General features: G+C 40.8%; 1 pseudogene; it reads right to left on the minus strand.

Annotated features, from left to right (window-relative positions):
- Nucleotides 1-3,158: 3,158 nt before the first annotated feature.
- LOC107195499 lies at nucleotides 3,159-8,366 on the minus strand (annotated as a pseudogene).
- Between the last annotated feature and the right edge of the window lie 11,541 nt (nucleotides 8,367-19,907).

A 19,907-nucleotide genomic window follows, 5' to 3' on the forward strand; every position in this document is an offset into this window, starting at 1 on the left:
AGGAACTAGAGAAGGGAGCATGACTTTCCCCTCAAAGGAAAGTCTGTCAATGGAATGTCATTCTCTGAACAAGGAGGCTGGGGAACTTGACCTCTATCTTGGATCTCCTTTCTCTTAGAAGATCCTCTTGGGCAAGGGTAAAATTTTTGCAGGAGTCTCAGAGGGAGGGTTTTGTGTGAGTCCAAGCTGGGATTTAGACCTGATGAAGGACTGATGGTGATGTCCTTGAGTGTATGTTTGCAGGAGGATAAGGACAAAGCCGAAGGAGATCTGGGGCATGTCCCTAACCCAACAAGAAATCCTGGAAGGGAGGAACAATACCAAGCACATTGTGACATCTCATGGTTGGATTTGACCTGTTTAGCTCTCAGTGAGTGGGCTCATGCTTCAGGCCTCAGAGTGGTGGGTGGGGACTCTGCTTTAAGAAACCAGGGCATATGTTGCAGCAATGTGTATGATTGACACCATAGGAGGAGACACAGTTTCCTATTTCTGCACTGAGTCCAGAGGGCCGTGCTCCTCTGATCCCCTGAGGCTCCCCAATCAGTAGCAGAGATAATGGCAGTCTCTGACCCGAGCCCATTGTCAGCAGAGGGGCAGTAGGCAGTGAAGACTGCTCAGCTGTAGGTTCTCAGTCCTCTTCTCCCGTCTCTAAGAGGCAGCATTGGAGATGTCATCAGAGGTCAATGACAGTAGCTGCCCCAAGGAAGAAAAAAAATAAGAAAAGAAAATAGAAGATTTCCCTCCTAGGAAGATCATGGGCTAATTTTTCATCACTTCTTAGGCACTTTCAGGGAGACTCAAAAATTAGTACAATAGACTCAGCAAGAAGCTTAAACTCTTCAATTAGGGGTGGAGGACAGTCTGTTATTAGTATTAGTGTGATTGTATTTTAAACAGAAGGCTCGTGGCCCTGACAAACATGGAATATGTTTGGGTTGGGATCAGGAGCACTGGTTTGAGGTTCAAATATGGTAAACTGTTTTATGAGCCCTGGATTAGGTAAACTTGGTGAATTAACGTTAGCAGTGGTCATCCATAGGGATGTGCTAGAGACTGGATGTTTGTGTCCCCTCCAAATTCACATTTGAAACCTAATCTCAAATGTGAAGGAATTGGTGCCGTCATTAAAAAGGCCCCAGAGAGTTCCTTTTTCCCTTCTGCCATATGAGGGGGCAGGGAGAAGATGGCCAGGCCATCTACGAACCAGGAAGAGAGCTCTCACCAGACACAGAACCTCCTGGTGCTTTGATCTTGGACTTCCCAGCCTCCAGAACTATGAGAAATAAGTGTTGTTTATGAGCCATCCAGTCTACGGAATTTTAAAATTTTGCCCTCCCAATCTCAATTCCTAAAGGACCTAAATCCTGATGCATGGGTGGAAGATTCTTTATAAGGTCAAGATTGAACTTGTAACCTGAAGGAACAAAATCTACCTCAACAATCTCTGTGAGGTCTAGAGGACTGTGCTTGCTGTTTCTCAGGACAGCTATTACAGCCCAACTGGGGACAGCCAGGAGTGATGAAGCATGGAGGCAATAGGCCTTGAACCCAAACTTTTTGAGAGGAAACTGACCTAGCCAGCAGAGTATCTGCAGGGATGGTAACAGATAAAGACAAACATGGTGGGTACATGGGGGTCTTGAAATCTCCAGAAGTAACAAAGATGTTATAATAGCCAGGTGGAGCCTTGAGGTGATGGGAAATTCAGGAACAGCCGAAGCTCAGAAATTGGGGATGGGGAAAGGGGAAGATCTTGTAAGAGCAGTCAGTAGGCAACAGCTCTAGTACCTTCACAGAGGGCTAGGAAGCAGGGGTCCAGGCAGTCATAACAGGGACTTGGGAACATGGGACAAGACAGGGGCTGGCTCCCAGAGCTGTGATGAAGATGAAGTGTCAGGGACAAGGTGTATACAGGTTGGGGTGGACTGACAGCTGTGATAATTTAACTCTGGGGGTTCATGGAGCCAGGTCCTGCTTCGTGGTCCTCTCAGGGTCTCTGACCCACCAAGCCTTGGCCTGTCACATCAGATACTTCCTCCCTGAGTGTGTTTATGCACATATCTCCACTATCCTTGTCCTTGGTAAGCCATATGTGACCAAATCCACAGGTTCTGAGCCTTTGGCCTGCCCATCATACCTTATTTAAGCCCAGCTAAAGGTTTATCTTGGGCCTTTGCCATATAATCGTCTTTCCATTCACGACTGTAGGTAGCCACGCCACATCGTGACTCTACAGAGCTGGTGCTCAGCTCCGTTTCCTGCAGATTGGCGCCGAGGTAACCTGAGTCCTCCCACTCCATGCACATGCGCTATTGAGCACTCCCCTCTTGCACCCTGCTCCAGCCCCGCCCCGCTTAAAGTTCTTCAAACTCCAACACGGCCTTCCTTGGACATCTGTGTTGGTATCTCCAGTACTCCCTCCTGTTTATTCTTGCTTCTAAGGTAAGACAAGTCAGAGATGTTCCATGTGGCATGGGTAGGGCTGTCTCTGCCCCTCCTAACTATAGGAATGGACAGTTAAGAACCAGAGCTAAGAGGCCAGGCTCCTTATTCATTTGTAGCAGAGAGAAAGGACTGGAAGTTAACACTAAGGCCTTCAGACCAGTTCCAGAGAGAGGTCTGGGAGGCCCAATTTCACTTGGATCTCTCAGGGATTTTCATGGGCCACCACACTGAATGGCTTCCATAGAATCTCAGCACCAATTTGCAGGAGACAGAGATGTGGCCTCAGACCTGACAGCTTGTCTGTGCCATGGCTGGTGTCTTTTGTTACTTATTGCCAAAATCTTCAAGGGATTCTTCAAGGGACATCCCAAAGAGGAGCCCTTAGAAATAAGATGCTCTAGGAGAGGCCCTTCTTCCTTTTCACCATGCAGGTATGAGATACTGTAGACTGCACGTGGATGGAAATACCAGTACCTAGAGAGGACGGTGCGGGCAGGGAGGGCAGGACCATCATCTGCTAGACCAGGGAGGCAAGAAACTTTTATTGCTCTAAGCCAGAAGGAGAAATTGTATCCAATTTTCTAGATTACAAAGCTGGATCTTGTGTTGAAAGGTAGAGCGTAGAAATGAGGAGCTGGGCCCTAAGTGCTGGTTTCAGGCCAGTAGCTCTGTCTAAGCGAGTTCATCTTCCACATGGCCGGCATGGAGCTTCAGAGCCCAGGGATCTCACCACAGATGGAGAGACCCATTAAGGACAGGAGTTGGACTTCAGAACATGAATGAGGGTCAACTGCCAGTGCAGTACCTTTAAGAAGAAAGAGAAAAACTTTACAAAAATATTACGTAATTGCTTTAAGACCCCAAAGTAGAGTGGATTTCTTATGACGTGCACCTAAATCAGATGTGATGCTCGGGAGAGACCGTGGGACTAAAATGTGAGGTCTCCCCAGTGCTGCAATAATTGGCTTCACATCCTCTCTTTCTATTTCTTTTACTGACCTTTAATCATCCTCCTTAACCACCAGCCCCTCAAGTTCTCCCTGCTGGATCCTCTTGTTATGAAGAAGCTTCGTTTATTGGATTAATTTATACTAAGATATAAGTGACAGGTAACAGCCTAATAGGAAGAAATTACTGACTATATCTATAATAGCAGGCAGATTCTGAAGTCTTATCTGGATCACCACTGATACTCCACCATGTCCCCAGCAGGGGTGCCAGCCACTGAGATGTTCCTTCCCCAGTGCGGTCTATAACTACGAAGTCTCTATTTTCTAACTGCTGTACAGCCTGAGAAACAGGAGGACTGAGAATCCCAAAACAATGGACCTCTAACACTGGGATGCCAGGCACTGTGCTGCTTGGACTGGGGCGATGAAGCTTTGGGTCAGGTGAAGGTATCCATTGACTGTTAAATCCCATTGATCTATCTTCAATCCTCTGGTAAAACTAAGTTAGTTCTGCTCTCAGCGAGCTCTGATGTCAGGAAATCATCTCTGCCACCCCCAGGTAATAGATCTCAGGCAACATTATTTTCATACCCAGTAGCAAAGAAATGGAATAGATCTGAAAATTGTCATTAGAATTATTAGCCAATGACCTAAAAATCATATTGCACTTTTGTCTCACTCATGGTCTTAGGTTTCTAGCTAAGTTATCGTTAGAATTAGCCAATGACCTAAAAATCATATTACACTTTTGTCTCACTCATGGTCTTAGGTTTCTAGTTAAGTTATTCACACATGGTTTTTTTTTTTTTCCTGCTGGGCAAATTAGGTGGGGACTTCTCGGCACATGTCCTTGATGGGCATTCTATACTGGACTAAGTTCTTGAGGCGGCTGGGGAAAATAACGTAGATAAGGCCATGAATGAGTGGATAATGCTTTAAAGCCAGGAAAGGACGACATTTCAAAATGATGAGACAGCATCGAGAGGTAGTACAGCAAGAAGGAGGCAGGGAGAAACATATTCCAGTGAGCCTGGGCAATTCAATTTACAAAAAAAATTGTGAACCCAAACTTGTCCTCATTTGGTCTCTGGCTGCAATATCCTGTCTGGCCACAAGGTGATGACATTACTCCAGAAAACCCTGTGCGTGAGCCTATGTGTCTTCTAACAGTCTATATTCCTTTAATCTCTCTTAATTTCTCAACTCTTTCATCCTCCAGTGCTTTTTCCCCACCATCTCTGATGATAATATAGAATAGTTTTAAAATTATTTATTGCATTTATATTTTGTTTTTGCTTGTTATAAATCAGATGAATGTAATATTGTATATTTCTATTGAAAAAATTTAATAAATTGTTTTATTTTTATGTGACCTGAAGTGCATTCTTTTTCCCCCAAGAATCAGTGACCCTCTGGCAATGGACATTAATATTGCCCAAATGTCCTGGGCAGGTTATGTAAGTAAATGACAGCAGATTTCAACAGCTTGCCAAGGACTTCATGCTGATTTTTAATTTATTTGACTCTCCTCATCATTTAAGAGCCTGAAGGGAAGAGCATTTCAGCAGTTCTGGGCTTATTTTTAACTAAAGATAATATGTGTCTATGTGTTTGGGGGATGTGCAAGGGAGGAGAGAAGGCATGGGGTTGCTAGTACTCTTACTAGTTCACTCAATAGATTCAACAATTATACATTCAGTACGTTCAGCAATTAATATTCATTAACATGTAGCTCACACTCTTTTGGAATACATAAAAACTATGTCATCACATGGAATTTTCATTGATCTAATTATTATTTGACTTAAATGAGCCTTGGGGTCCTTTGCATGACAGAGGGATTTCATGGGCATTAAGAACAAGCATGAACTGAATTCCCCCTGTGTGTATAGCATCATCCTAGAAGGGTGCAGTGCAGAGTTGGAAAACACTAGACTAGGAGGGGACCACAGTGAGCTGGTCTCACTTACCTGATGATCTAGGGCCTTGTTAATGTCATCTAAAGTGGGAAGGAAGTTTGGTTCATCTTGGTCAAGACACAGGCCATCTTGCTATACAGCTTAGCCACCAAGAGGGCCTTAAAGCAACACAGTGGAACCATGTCATTCATTTAGTCATGATATTAGTGGGCTCCTAATTGCCATCAGTGCTGGCAAGTAGCTGTTCTTTATTCTGAGAAGTAGAGCACCCAGGAAAAGTGCAGCTCTGGGCACTGGAGTGAAGGGCCAGCAGCAGGACTGGCAATGCACTGTAGAGCCCTGCTAGCCCTGAGGGCCTTGTGGCACTGTCCACTGCTGCAGGCCCAGGAAGAAATCCCCCCGGGTGCTCTGCACACCACTGATGGACTGGTGGGACAGGAGGCAAGCTAGGCAATGAAGCTGACTTTAAGGTTCTATTCTGGCACTTAGCAGCCATCATGGTCTTCGGCTGCCTCCATGATCCTCAGCTTCCCAATCTGTGAAGAAGGAATGATAGGCCCTCTCCCTTAGGGTTGTCATGAGGATGAGAAGATGAGATGAGATACTTACCACTTGTGAAAGTATCTTCCAAGTTACAGAGAGCTCTCTGAATAGATAGGGTGATTAGGATCCTTGTGTCCGGCTCTCTAGACTCAGATTCTAGGCCTGGGTCTGCCACTGACCTCCCCTCTGTATGGCCTTGGGCCTGTCACACGGCCTCTCTCGGCTGTGGATCAGAGTAGCGGTTCTTCAGCTGTGCCTGACTTAGCCAAAGGACCCTTCACCCACATCTCCCTCCTCCAGCTAGAACAGTTCCGACTTCTGTTCTATATGGTGGAATTCTGTGGAATATTTTGTTTAAAGAAAGTTTCTATGGATTGAAACAAAGTTGGAAACCACTAGACTTCATGCTGTCCAGGAAGATTCGAGAGATGTCGCCTTGAGGAAGTCAGGGAGAAGTTATTTGGGGAAGAGAACATGGCAGGTACAAGTGGAAGCAGAGACAAAGCCTGTGTTTGAGGCGTCTGTCCTAAGATATCCAGGGTTGAGGTGGACAGAATGGCTTCCAACCAGCAGGAGCTGGATGGCCAAGAATCTTCTGGGCCAGAGTGAGGAGTGTGGGCTTTTATACTTCATTTAATCCTCAGTCTTTTCAGGTGAGAAGAGCAGCTATTGATGCTGTTTTGTGGATGAGGAAACTGAGGCACAGAAAGCTTGAGTGATGTCTCTATGGTTATAGAGCTCTTCTATCAATGAGCCAGGCCAAAGATATAGGCAGTTGTTCCCCAGTCCTGCATCTTTCTGCTAGGTCTTACTATCTAAGGATATGAAAAAGTTGAGGCAAGATTTCTCAAAATGAAAAGAAATCATCCTTCTTTGGTAATAAACTGGTTAAAATCTGAGATCAAGACAAAATAACTTCTTTAGCACACACCAGTTATAAGAAATAGGTTTCTTTAAACGGCTCTCTTATATCGGAGACCGCAGGAACCATGTGAAATCAACGCCTCACAGGGACTCAAAGCGATGTGGGATCCTTACAGACCACAGAAGTTCCTCCGACAGTCGCTGGTTCGAAAATAAATCAGGCAACTACAGGAAAGTTGGTCCCTTACCTAGAGATAAGGATTCCCATTGAGAGCCCAAACCTAGAGAAGACAAATGTCACAGTATCCTTTTCTCTCTGGAAAAGCATAAAACTAAATTTTGGAACAGACCAGCCTTCTTCTTCTTCTTTTTTTTTGGCATCCGTAATGAAAGTGTTCCACATCTTCCATTCTTGTAGTCCAAGATTCCATCCCATTTACTCAAAGCATCGTTGTCACGATGCTGACCATACCTTGGAAGGCATTGACGTGGATGCCCTGGGTTCCAACAGATCCATCCAGAGGATGGATGTCGCTGAGGTTCTGGAGAAAACCAAGCAACAGGGATAAAAGTTCAAAGTCCAGAGTTTCTGCTTTGCCCATATCTGGCAGGTTTAAAGGGGTGCTCACAGAAATTTGAGGAAAATCATCCTGGATTATCGCCTATGAAGTACTTCTGCTAAAGGAAGACTAGACAGGTTGGATGCCCTCCATCCTCACTCATCATCAGAGCCAGAGAGGGAATTAGGGAGAAGACCACAAGGATAGAAGACGCAGTCTGAAATGAAAACAAATGTCAGTGCACCTTGTCTCCTTTAGTCTCAGATGAGCCCAGAGTCTGGAAACAAATGAGGCTTCCTCATTTATTAAAAGGCTCTCTTGGGATTGGAGCCTTCTTAAGATGATCTATAACTTCACAGTCTCTTGTGCCCCTGGGCCCCCAAATGTGTCAGGAGACTGTTTGGTGTGATTGGTAGGGAGTGTGCTGGCTGCTCAGAAGGCAAAGCTCTATCATTTGCTCAAGAACGTCTTTTGTTTTGCTCTACATCTACTGTCAATCACTGGGTTGAAAATTAGGCAACCTGACCAATCACTTGATCTGCCCATTGGGCTGGACCATCTGAAATCAGATTATAAAATAAGTGCCAATTAAGGTTCTCAGTCTTCTCTTTCTTCACCTTCCTCTCTCCTCCCAATCACAGGGACCTCTCTGTCCCCTCTGGAACCTCATATCCTCTTGCTTTCCTTTCCTCTAGATTTTCCCACCTTGCCTGGGAAACGTGGCACTTATTCACACCTTATTTGGAAATAGAGTTTGCCTAAATGTTACTTGTTCTTGATATATTTTCAGTGAATTATTTTCTTGGTGTAACCTGCCTTTCCTGTTGAGGGAATTTCAGGCATCAGAGAGTAAATGAAAGAGGATTAGTGGGGCAGGAACAGGCTAGGATAAGAAAGTGTGACAGTTAGCCTTTCCCTTCACCCCATAGTTCATTATCTGGTCTACTTAAGGCTCCCTCAGCTCAAGTGCACTTACAACATAAGCAAAAATTGACAGGCCACCTCCCTCTCCCCCATCCCTATGATATCCTATGCAATATTCCACGTACGATGACACCATAAAAGTGAGATTCATCTTCCATGGAAACTAGCTATTATCTGAACAATAATCATAATGTAATGAGATTAATCAAGGAGATACATGAGATGCAGATAGTGATAATATTTTATTAAACTATTCTGAGAGTTGATGCCATATATTAAACATATCTGAAACTTTCCTTCACTGGTTATTTGTAAATAAGATGAATCAAGGAAGCGAGAATCCTAAAATATGACTGTCTCCTCAATACTCAGAGATTCTTGACCTTTTAAGAAATCCATCATTCAGATGTTCTAAAACAGAGAGGTTACATATCAAATTAATATTCGGAAATTCTATTTGGGTTTAATTTGAAGAGTTCATGGGGGCAGGAAAAAGAACTGTTCCCTGGCAATTTTGGCTCAGATAACATAATCACATTTGAAATCAGAAAATATACTTACAAGGTGTTTCATATTGCCTGTCTCTCAGACACCATGCAACTGCATGCACAATAGAATTTTCCATGTCTCATTTATTTTCTAAATCTGGTTTGTATAGTCTTAGACCTAGACCTTTCAACTACTGCCTTGATAAAGTACTCTGGGGCAGTTAATCCAGATACCATTCAGGGGAAAGAAAGGCAAGTTTATGTAATCACAGTTATCACTTTTTTTAAAACTACTTCTAAATATTTTCCCTTTACTGTGATACCTCTGCTGGTTCCAAGGAAAACATGGCAAATGAACAAGCCTTTGTGGGCCGGCATGCTCATGACCTTAACGACTAAGGTAAGGATTGCAAAAAGCAAATCCTGCAAAAAGGTCCTGACACAAAATCAATGAGTTAATTGTTTCTACTTCTCAATTCCAGAAAAGTTCTTTACTAACAGTGCAGGGTTGAGAAAAACCTTATGAAGCCAAAAGAGAGGGATTGGAATTACAAGATGAGATTGAAAATCAATATGATTAGCTCTTCATCCGAACCCCAAATCGCATAAATGGTCCTTCAATGCCTCTGCCTAACCACCAAGCTGGCCTCATTTTGCCTCTTCAAACATCCGGATATTCCGACTTTTCTGATATTCTGATATTTTGCTTTTACTGTATGGTTTGTCTTTCTCCTGCTAGCTTCATTTCAGGGTGCTTTTTTTTCATAAAGGACGGTTTGACCAGCCCCGGAACTCCTGAGACAATGACAACACCTTCTTGCGATGAACCAAGCACTAATTCAAGCCTTTTCATACATTATCTTATTTTTTCTCAAACCCTTGGCTGGTAGTGACCCAGATTTTTTTTTTTTTCGTCAAGCACTAATTCAAGCCTTTTCTCAAACCCTTGGCTGGTAGTGACTCAGATTTTTTTTTTTCCTCAGAGAAGATGAAACATATGGATGAGTTTAGGCACTGAAATCATCAAAGAGGAAAGACAGACAGCCAAGTCCTTACAGTCCTTAATGTAAATTGGCTGTGGGAAACTGAAGTAGACAGGCTCTGGGGATAATAAGCTCAGACAATATTATATTCATATTTCCATTATTGTCAGTACTTTGAAAAAAACCATTCATAGTGCACAAATTCAATTTATTGACTGAATAAGCAAAATGTATTAGAAGAATGACTTTCCTTCTTTTGCATGTGGATATCCAGTTTTCCCAACATTATTTATTGAGGAGACTTTTTTTTTATCCATTGTGTGTTCCTGGCACCATTGTCGACAATATATATTTGGGCTTTCTATTCTGTTCCACAGGTCCATGTGCCTGTTTTTATGCTGGTACCACACTGTTTTGATTACTATAGCTTTGTAATATAGTTTGAAACAGGAAGTGTGATGCTTCCATCTTTGTTCTTTTTTCTCAGGATTGTTTTGGCTGTTCGGATCAAAAATTTAAATGTAAGACTTGAAACTGTAAAAGTCCTAGAAGAAAACATAGGGAAACATATCCTTGACATTGATCTTGGCAATGATTTCTTGGATAAGACATCAAAAGCATAGGCAAAAAGTTAAAATAAACAAGTAGGACTTTATCAAACTAAAGAGCTTTTGCAGAGCAAAGAAAACAATCAATAAATTGAAAAGGCAACCTACAGATTGAGAGAAAAATTCACAAACAATATGTTTCTAATAAGAGGTTATTATTTAAAATATATAAAGAACACATACAACTCAAGAGCAAAAGAGCAAATAATCCAATCAAAAAGTGAGCAAAGGACCTGAATAGACATTTTTCCAAAGAAGACATACAAGTAGCCAATAAGTATATAAAAATATGCTCGACATCATTAATCATCAGATAAATACAAATTAAAACTACAATGAGATATCACCTCACACCTATTAGAATGGTTATTATAAAAAAAGACAAGAGACAACAAATGCTGTGAGAAACCCTTGTACACTGTTGGTGGGAATGTAATTGGGATAGCCAGTACGGAAAATAGAATGGTGGTTCTTCAAAAAATTAAAAATTGAACTACCATATGATCCAGCAATCCTACTCCTGAGGATATATCCAAAGGAATTGAAAACTGTATCTTGGAGAGATATCTGTACAACTATATTTATTAAAACACTATTCACAATAGTTAAGATATGGAAACAAACTCAGTGTCATTTCACAGATGAAGCAATAAGATGTAATTACACATACACACACAGAGGAATATTATTCAGTCATAGAAAAAAAAGTCCTGACATTTGCAATAACATGAATGAATCTGGAGAGCATTATATTAAGTGAAATAAGCCATATGCAGAAAGACAAATCTTGTTTGGTAACACTTATATGTGGAATCTTAAAAAAAAAAAAAAAGTCAGTTTCATAGAAACAGAGAATAAAATGGTAAATGGTGGTTCCAGAAGCTGAAAGAGGGGAAAATGGGGTGATGTAAGTCAAAGGGTATAAATTTTCCAAGGTAAGAATAAGTTCGGAGGATCTCGTATACAGTGTGGTGGCTATAGTTAATAATACAGTATTGCATATTTGGAAGTTTCTGAGAATAGATAAGTATTCTCATGACACACAAAAAAGTTAACTGTATTAACTATGTGAGGTGATGAATATGTTGATTACCTTGATCTTGGTAATCATTCTACAATGTACATGTATATCAAATCATCACATTGTACACTTTGAATACATATAGTTATATTTGTCAATTATTCCTTGGTAGAGTTAAAAATAAGAGTAACTTTCAAGGACAAATGAAATGTCAAGCTTTGTCTCTAAGTAGGTGGTGAAAATGAGGAAGAACTAAAAGTTAAACCTTTTGTTTTGAGGGCCAGGGAGTTTGTGAGAAGCTTCATGGAAGCAATTGAATTTGCAGCCAGAAGAGATCTTAAAATCCAATGTGAATTCTCTAATGAAAATATAGAAATCAGGAGAGAAAACAGGAAGGACTATGAGTTGTAGAATATCAAAAGGAAACATAATTGTATATATTAGTAAGACACTATCACCTCATTGTTAGAAATTCGTTTGCTTCTTATTATCAACTATGAGGTAGAAGCAGCAACAATTGTCAACTCATTTTATAGATGAGGACGTGGAGTCCATAGATTCTCACTGAGCAAGGCCAAATCCTAGCTCTAGTAACCATGTCTCTCAGTGTAATGTTAAAATTTGAACCCGAGACTATGGACTTCAAAGGCTCCTACTACACGCATTTTCCTCAACAGTGCGCTGCCTTCTGGGACGCATTAACTTCAAGCTAGGGATTAACAGAGCAAGGGGCCCGAGGAATAAATGTTCTCCTTTCATTCCCTCATCTATAGTTGCTTGCTTTTCGGATAACCATGCTGAGCAAATAATTTTTTTGGAGTCTCTCCCCAGGCAAACAGGGGCCAGGAGTCATTCAAGTCCCAGATAGCCGAGCACCACTCCTCCTATCCCTATGTCCAGGTTTGAGGAGCTTGGGGACCAAAAACAAAGGCAACGGTGTCATAGAGGCAGAGGCAGAACCAGAGATGATTCCAAATGTGTTTCTAATCATGGACCTATCAGAAAAAGAAGGGGCACTTAAATAGGAATGCAAACAGATAAAAGATTGGAGGCAGAAAGAGACAGAAGCTAAAGATCAGGCCCCAACAAATCACAAAGCCAGGAGGTGGACAAACTCTGTCACTTCTAAGTTCCCCACCCATCAGCATCTGGCAGGAAAGAAGGTGTGGATGTCTGGAGTACAGTCGCCCAATCCCCACCCCCACCCCAATCCAACCCAATATTCTGTAGAACTAGGCTCTAGGGTCAAACTCCTCGATTTGTTTTATTCTCTTCTAGCTCTACTATCTCATATTTAGAACAGTACCTGATAAAGCAGGTACTCAAAAAATATGTTAAGTGAGTGAATGAATGATTGCACTGATGGTGTATTATCCATCCCTGTGTCTCCTGGGATACTTAGCAGTGTCTGGTACATAGTGAGTGCACAGTAAATAATTGTTGAATTTAATAACAAATCATGGAATCAAATATTTAATAATAATGTGAAGGAGGCAGACAATTAAAATCTGAACAGAATAGCACGTACAGCAAGGAAAAATGGCCCTCTTTATAAACTCCAATTATAGTGCAATTATAAGGTTAGCAGAGAGACTTTAATATGTTTGTCCCTGAGCTTGAGGGTAAGAGTGGAGAAAAAGGAAATTGAAAGCCAGGCATCTGGCAAAAGTTGTTTGTCTTTTACCTTATATCCTGGAAACTCTCACAAGAGCAAGACTCCTTTGCCCAGATTCCTTGTCCTGCTTGGTGTTTGCTAAACACCCTTTGATTTCTCTGTAATGTACCTACCACCTGCCGTAAACAGAAACTTCCTCATCTTTATTTTATTTTCTAGTTTTGTCTTGGAATGCAGACTTCTCTATTCATCCCTATAAAGGTGTTGATGATATTTAACTAATCTTTCCAACTTTGCAGAACTCAGTGGACGTCACAACTAAGGTATTTCTTTTTTTAATTTGTAAAACTTTGCTCATGCCCTCAATACTTGTCTTTATTCTTAATCTCTAAGAAAATGAAAAATATAAATCAATAATCAATCATGTAATTTTGGCCGCAAACCAACTCTCCTTCTGCTATTCTTGTTTTGCTTGGCTTGGTTGTTGTTGTTGTTAATTGTTCTTTCTAGAGTTCAATACACCATGTATCTGGACTTCGTTTGGGTGCCATTTGTTTTATATACCTATATTCAATTAGGATTATATTTATTTGTTTCCTATGGCCCACACCCTCTCTTTTCTTTCTCTGCCCTGCAGGTTTTCTCCCTTCTCCCTTCAGTCCCCTTTACTTCCTGTATTTCTTGAAACTTAGGTCTGGCCTTCTAGGACATTGACTGTCTAACTCCAATCTGTTCCTGTTATCTCTTTCCTTTCTGCCTCAGTTCCCCAAATGTTCTCTCTGCCACTTCTTTTGTCTTCCCTGAATCCCAGACCTAAATATTTTCTCCAAAGCAGGCACCCTTGAGTTTGCATTTCCTGAGCAGGCAAACGTTATCTTGCTGCATCTTGTATCTACCTTGAGTTACTTATCTCTGTGTCTACCCAACTTGCAATTGCTTGATTGCTCCCACTTCTTCTTAAAGTTCATTTCAGATAAATTGGCAGCAAGGGTCCAGTGTACTCTACCTTGAGAGGCAGCTGACATTGTCTTTTACAAAGTTAAATTTTACAATAGAGCTTTTCTTAAAGCAAGGATTTTTATCTAGGCCCACGATTTGTAGATGGTACTAAATTAAGCCTCCTGAAATTTCATGTAAAACTTTATATGTGGATACATATAAGGTTTGTTCCTCCTAGGGAGAAGAGCCATACTCTTCTCAATTTTTTCAAGGAGACTTATTTTAAAATGTTTAAGAATCACTGCCTTGAAGATCTTCTTTTCTCCATAGAAAATACATATTTCTTTAATTTATTTTCTTATCTCCTAGTTTAGTTCACTTGAGAAAACTTCAGAAGTGGAGAATAGTAAGGAAGGTTGATGTTAGGTGGTAAAATCATTTTGGAGGTGGAGATAGTAGAGTCTGCCTATCTTATAGATGTGGAAACTGAGACCCAGAGAAGTAAGGAGAATGTTTGGCTTAAGGTCTTACAACAAATTAGTGACAGAATTGGGACCTGTGTGCATTGGCTGCTGGTCCCAGGCCCTTTCTACTAGGCTCACATCTTCCTTCCAGGTTCTGCATTATCCCTGTTGAAGATTTCCCTTCTCTTTAACCCTAAGACAGATCTTGTTATTTTATGATCAAAACCGGTTATGGCTTCCATTTCATTCAATGTAAAAGCCTCACGAGTGACAGGAACCTACCAGGACCTATAGGGTCAGTCTTCCATTACCTTTGTGCCTTCACCTCTTGCTGTTGCTTCTCTCACCCCTCAGCTCAAGCCACTCTGGCTTCTTTGCCTTGGGGCCTTTGCATAGTCTGTTCCATCTGTCTGGAACTTTCTCTCCCAGGAATCCTTGTTTTCTCCCTCATCGTTTAGGATCAAGATGTAACATCAATTAGGCCTTCCCCAGGTGCCCTTTCTACAACTGCACTCTGCATTTCCACTCCTGGCACTCTCAATCCCCTCCTGCTTTATCTTTCTCTACATGCTGATCACACCTTAACATACTCTGTAGTTTACCTGTGTAATCAGACCCTGTTCTTCCACTTGAAAGTAAGCTCTGTGAAGTTAGAGACTATTGTCTGCTTCATTTAGAGTTCTATCCCCAGCCCATAACACAATGCATAGCATCCAGGAGGGACTCAATCACTGATTGTGAATGAAGTAGTAAATCATTCATATAAGTGCCTCAGCAAAGAAAACAGTTTCATGAGAGAAAATAGCAATGAAGACCCACTTTAGATGCAGGGGGAATAGGAGGTAAGGAGTCAGGCCACTTTGAGATGTGACTTTTGGGCTAAGACCTACCAGAAGCATGACCAGGTTAGGAGTGTGGGTTGGGTGGGGAAGGAGCCTGGTCAACTGTTTTGGTTTGCTCAAAACTGAGAGATCTCCTTAGTGTTAAAAAGAAAGTGCCATATAAATTGAGACTGGTTGGTCAATCTAGAGAAAGAGGAAGAGGCTGTCCCCAGCAGAAGCTGGGACAAGTGCATATGCTCTGCCAGAGGTGCCAGCAGAGCCAGGCTGGGCAGGGCCTTATAGGCTGGGCCAGGGAGTGTTTTTTATTGTGTGTCTGAAGGAAAGTCATCAGAGAGTCTTCTAAAAGACCTTTCTAGCTCTGGGTGGAGAATGAGCTAGAGGCCGATAAGAGTGAAATATGATTTATCTCCAGGGTTATGAAAGGAGGTCTGGGTTTTATGTGTTTCAGCTCAGATTCATTTCAGGCCCTTGGAGTGGGGTTGGGGACAAGCTTAAGTTATTGCTACCTAGACTATTGAGATTGAACACAGTGAGCAGATTGGGGCCTACCTAATTTCAGTTAATATAGGCACTTACTGTGAATTGTTAAGTGGGTGAGATCGGAGTGAATTCTTGATAAAGAGAGAGCTTGTCAAGGGGGATTTCTGAGCCATTTTCTATATCAAATCAATAGAGGTGTTAATCCTCAATCTCGATAACAGAATAATTCAATTGCAGACTTTGGCTTTAAACCCCACTGAAGATTAACCAACTGTCAAGGACCTCAGCCGCCAGCTGACAGGCCTTGATGATGAAGAATGCCAGATTCACATGGCAGGGTCCGTGGACTTTCTAGGCCTGACTTCTGCCATGGGCACAGGGGCAGTGTCCAAGAGCTCCTGGAGGGCCCGGGGTGCTTTGTGGCCTTCTGTCTTCACATCCCAGGGGCAGGAAGAAACCTATTCTGTGCCAGGCTGTAGGGTGGGATCTCTGGCCCAGAATCTTTAAGACAGGAACTAGAATCTAGGAAAAGTGACTGGCAGACAGGCAAGCATCATAAAACAGTTTTGCCCTTTTAAAAATAAATTTTTAAACAGGATGAGAACATTACTAAGCATCTTGAAAACAAAGTTGACCCTAACACTCTCTCAAAGTTATGATTATTCTTGCATAAGCCCTCCTAATATTTTTCATGGAAATTTATCTATTACCATAATTTCTATAAATAAATGTGTGGCCCGAATTTTTTTATAATTATATATTTCAATTAATCATTCAAAGAGGCTAACAAAGTTGGGGGTATACAAATCCAGGATAAACAAAGAGTTTTTTAAAAAAAATTATATGCTTAATGTTGCAATGAACATGTTTGTGTGCAAACATTTCATAATATAAGATAAACTCACAGAAGTAAACCAAAATCAAAACATTTGAAACACATTATGATTCATGGTCTGAACTGCCAAATTGCTTTCCAAAGTATTGTGTTAATTTGTACTTCCACTCATAATGTATGAGTATACAAATTTTATAGCAAGAAATATTATCCTTTAGTTTTTTTTACTTTTGTGGTTTAATAAGTATGACATGTCTTTGTTTTAATTTAATTTTATTGATTATTAATGAGATAATCGAATATTTTTCCGTAAGATATTTTTTCTTTTACTTTTTTCCCTAGCTGCATGCTATTTATAATTTCTGTATGATCTTAGCTTCTTCTTCTATAAACTGATGATATCAGCAGTATTACCTCATAAGATTGTTGTAAGGATTAATTAATCAGAGCAGTGTTGGATAGTGATTATAGGCTTAGCTTGGATGTCATTAGACTGTCTGGCTTTGGATGCTGACTCTGATATTTAAAAGTTGATGGTGGTAAGTGCACATTGCCAAGAGCAAGGAGGATTGGGGATATTGTAGCCATCTTTGGAAAATTCATCTGTTGCATTAATCATTTTTTTAAAAAAATACATCTCTAATTACACAAATAAAACATGAAAGGCAAGGCTAAAGTCCCTTTTTGGTCAGCACCTCAATTTTAATTTCCTCTCCCAAGGTGACCACCATATTCTGTTTGGTGGGCATCTAACAGAATCTTTTGTATGTAAAGACATACATCCACATACACACATCCATAGAAAATTTTCTGTTTCTATTTTCACACATATAGTATCATATTATATGTATTTTATTTTGATGTGTTTTTTACTCAATATATCCAGAGATTGTACTATGCTATGCACTGAGATCTCTTTTCTTTTGCATTGTGCATAATATAGATATAACATAGTTTATTGAACAATTCCCCTATTCACCAGCAGAGAATGAGTGTCCTTAGCCCAGACTCTTTCTGACAGATATAGAAAATGCTTTCAATTTTTGCCAATCAGATTGGTTAACATGATGTGATAATTGTTTTACTTTGAATTTCTTTAGCTAATGAATATTATATCTTTTCATACATTCATGGACCATTTGATTTTCTTCTGTGAATTGATTATTTTTATACTTTGCTCCTATTCAGTAGGGTCATTTAAAAATTAATTTATGGGAGTTTCTTTATATATTGTTTTTTTCACTACGAAATTCTTCTCTAAGACTTCGTTATCTTTTTAGCTCTGTTTATGGTCTTTTATTGCACAAAATTTTCTTATTTTGATGTAATATATTTTATCATATGTTTCAGGCTTAGTGTTGTGTTTTTTAAAAAACTTAAAAAAAAATCTTTCCTACCCCCAAGATATTTCCCTTTAACACTATGTAGTTGCATTTTCTAAATTTAGATTAACAATTCGTTTAGGATTTAGTTTTAGGAATGTGTGACTTAGGTTTTAATGAACAGTCAGTTGTTCCAAAACCATTTATTGAATTCTTTCCCCATTGATATGAAATAGTGTCTTTACTGTATGCTAAGTTTCTATATGTATAGATATACTTCTAGATTATCCATTGTGTTACATTGATTCAATGGTTTACTCTTATGACAATATCACAGTTTTTATAACTATAGCTTTCTAATATATTCTCCTCTCCTTCTTTATTCTTTTTTAAAATTTACAACTACTTATTGCATATTGATTTGTGACAGGCATTTTACTAGGTCATAATTACAGCTCTTCCCCCAACCTTATTTTTCCAATTTGTCTGGGCTATTCTTGCTCATTCAGTCTTCTATATGAATTTAGAATCATCCTATCAAGAGGTTTTGATTGGCAATGCATTGATGTCTTAACTAATTTGGGGGAGAATTAACAAATAATTTTCTATTTGTAAATTTGTCATATTTTTCCTTTCCTCCTGCTTACTGTCCCTTAACTGCAGCACGCCATTCCCAATATAGCCACAAGGTGGGTGTAGGAGCAAAGACGGTGAAACAGGCTTAGCGAGGAGAATGAATGTGCCAGACAGAAAGAAGTTGTAATTATCTTTCACTTTAAAACCTTACACTTATTTTGCATAGCTTGCAAGCATTTCATTTACATTATTTCCCTAGGAATGGGCAAAAAAAAAAAAAAAAAAAAGTGATCTTTCCCCACTTTACAGATGAGAAGTGAAGCCCAGAGAGGTGAAATGACTTCTCTAGGATATGCGGCCAGCACGGAAGAAAGCAGAGCACATGTCCTCCTCCCATGTCAAGTCAAACGCTCTTTCCACTACATCCCACTGAAGATTTCAGATTTCGCTTCTCCATGTCACCCAAAAGGAATACAAAGTAAGTAGAAACTGAAATTCAAAGCAATAGCAGAAAAATGCACACAGGAGCATCATCCCTAAATTCAAAATCTTAGCATCGCCTTCTATGGCTCCATCATCTCCATTCAGTAATTTAGATGTCTTTTCCTTTTCTCTTCCCCACATCATCATCTTCATCTCACTTCTGCTGGCAGGCATGACCCTAGGTTTCCCCTTCAATCCATCCCCTTCACCAAGCTAGTAATTTTTGTCAGGCAGAGATGAGGAAACTGGGAACAAACAAGGCTATTGTTTCAAGAATGGGGTAACTGGGATTAAATGGAAGTTGGTGGAGCTTCCAAAGCAGGCAGGACTTTAGGAACATTTGGTGGGTCGATGCATAAGATGTTGAGCCATAGGGAGCTGAAGCATGGTTTAGGTAATCATCTCTATCATCTCTATCTGATTGCCTGGTGGAGCCTGGGGAGAGAGGAAGCAACAGAAGGCAGGTGAGGAGCTATCCAAAGTTAAGCAGGCATGGACCTTATGATATTTTAGGAGATCAATTCACACCTTATGGGATAACAGGACCAGAGCTACACTGAACCATGGCTCTGGCTTGGGATCAGTTATGCTCTGGCCATGCTAATTCCAGCACCTCTGAGCCAGGGACTTGATAGCTCAGGGGCTGTGCTGCTTTGACTCTGTTTCCTGGTCCTGGTTACTGAGCTCTTGTCATATTTCTCATGACTGGGACTTTATTTTAGATCCAGGCACAATACTGGTCTTCTACCTGAGCTCACCCTCCGCGCCACCCCCACACCCCGCGCCCCCACTCCCAAAAAAAAACAGCTCCAGGATCTTTCAGAGCATGCAAACCTGGTCCTAACTCAAACTCGCAGGTCTCCCTGATCCTGGACATCTGCTTTCCTGGAGGTCCATCTGTGTTTTGCCCCAAGCCTCTGATACTGCTCTCTCTTACTAGACCTTCCTGCGGCTGAACACCTGCCTTGACCCTGGTCTCTGTCTGCTTACTCACTTCCTCCCTGCACCTGCTGTGGACCTGCCCATAGCACCTTTCTTGGTTT

This window comes from Pteropus alecto, unplaced genomic scaffold (assembly GCF_000325575.1).
Source record: "Pteropus alecto unplaced genomic scaffold, ASM32557v1 scaffold131, whole genome shotgun sequence".
In the NCBI taxonomy this organism is placed as follows: domain Eukaryota; kingdom Metazoa; phylum Chordata; class Mammalia; order Chiroptera; family Pteropodidae; genus Pteropus; species Pteropus alecto.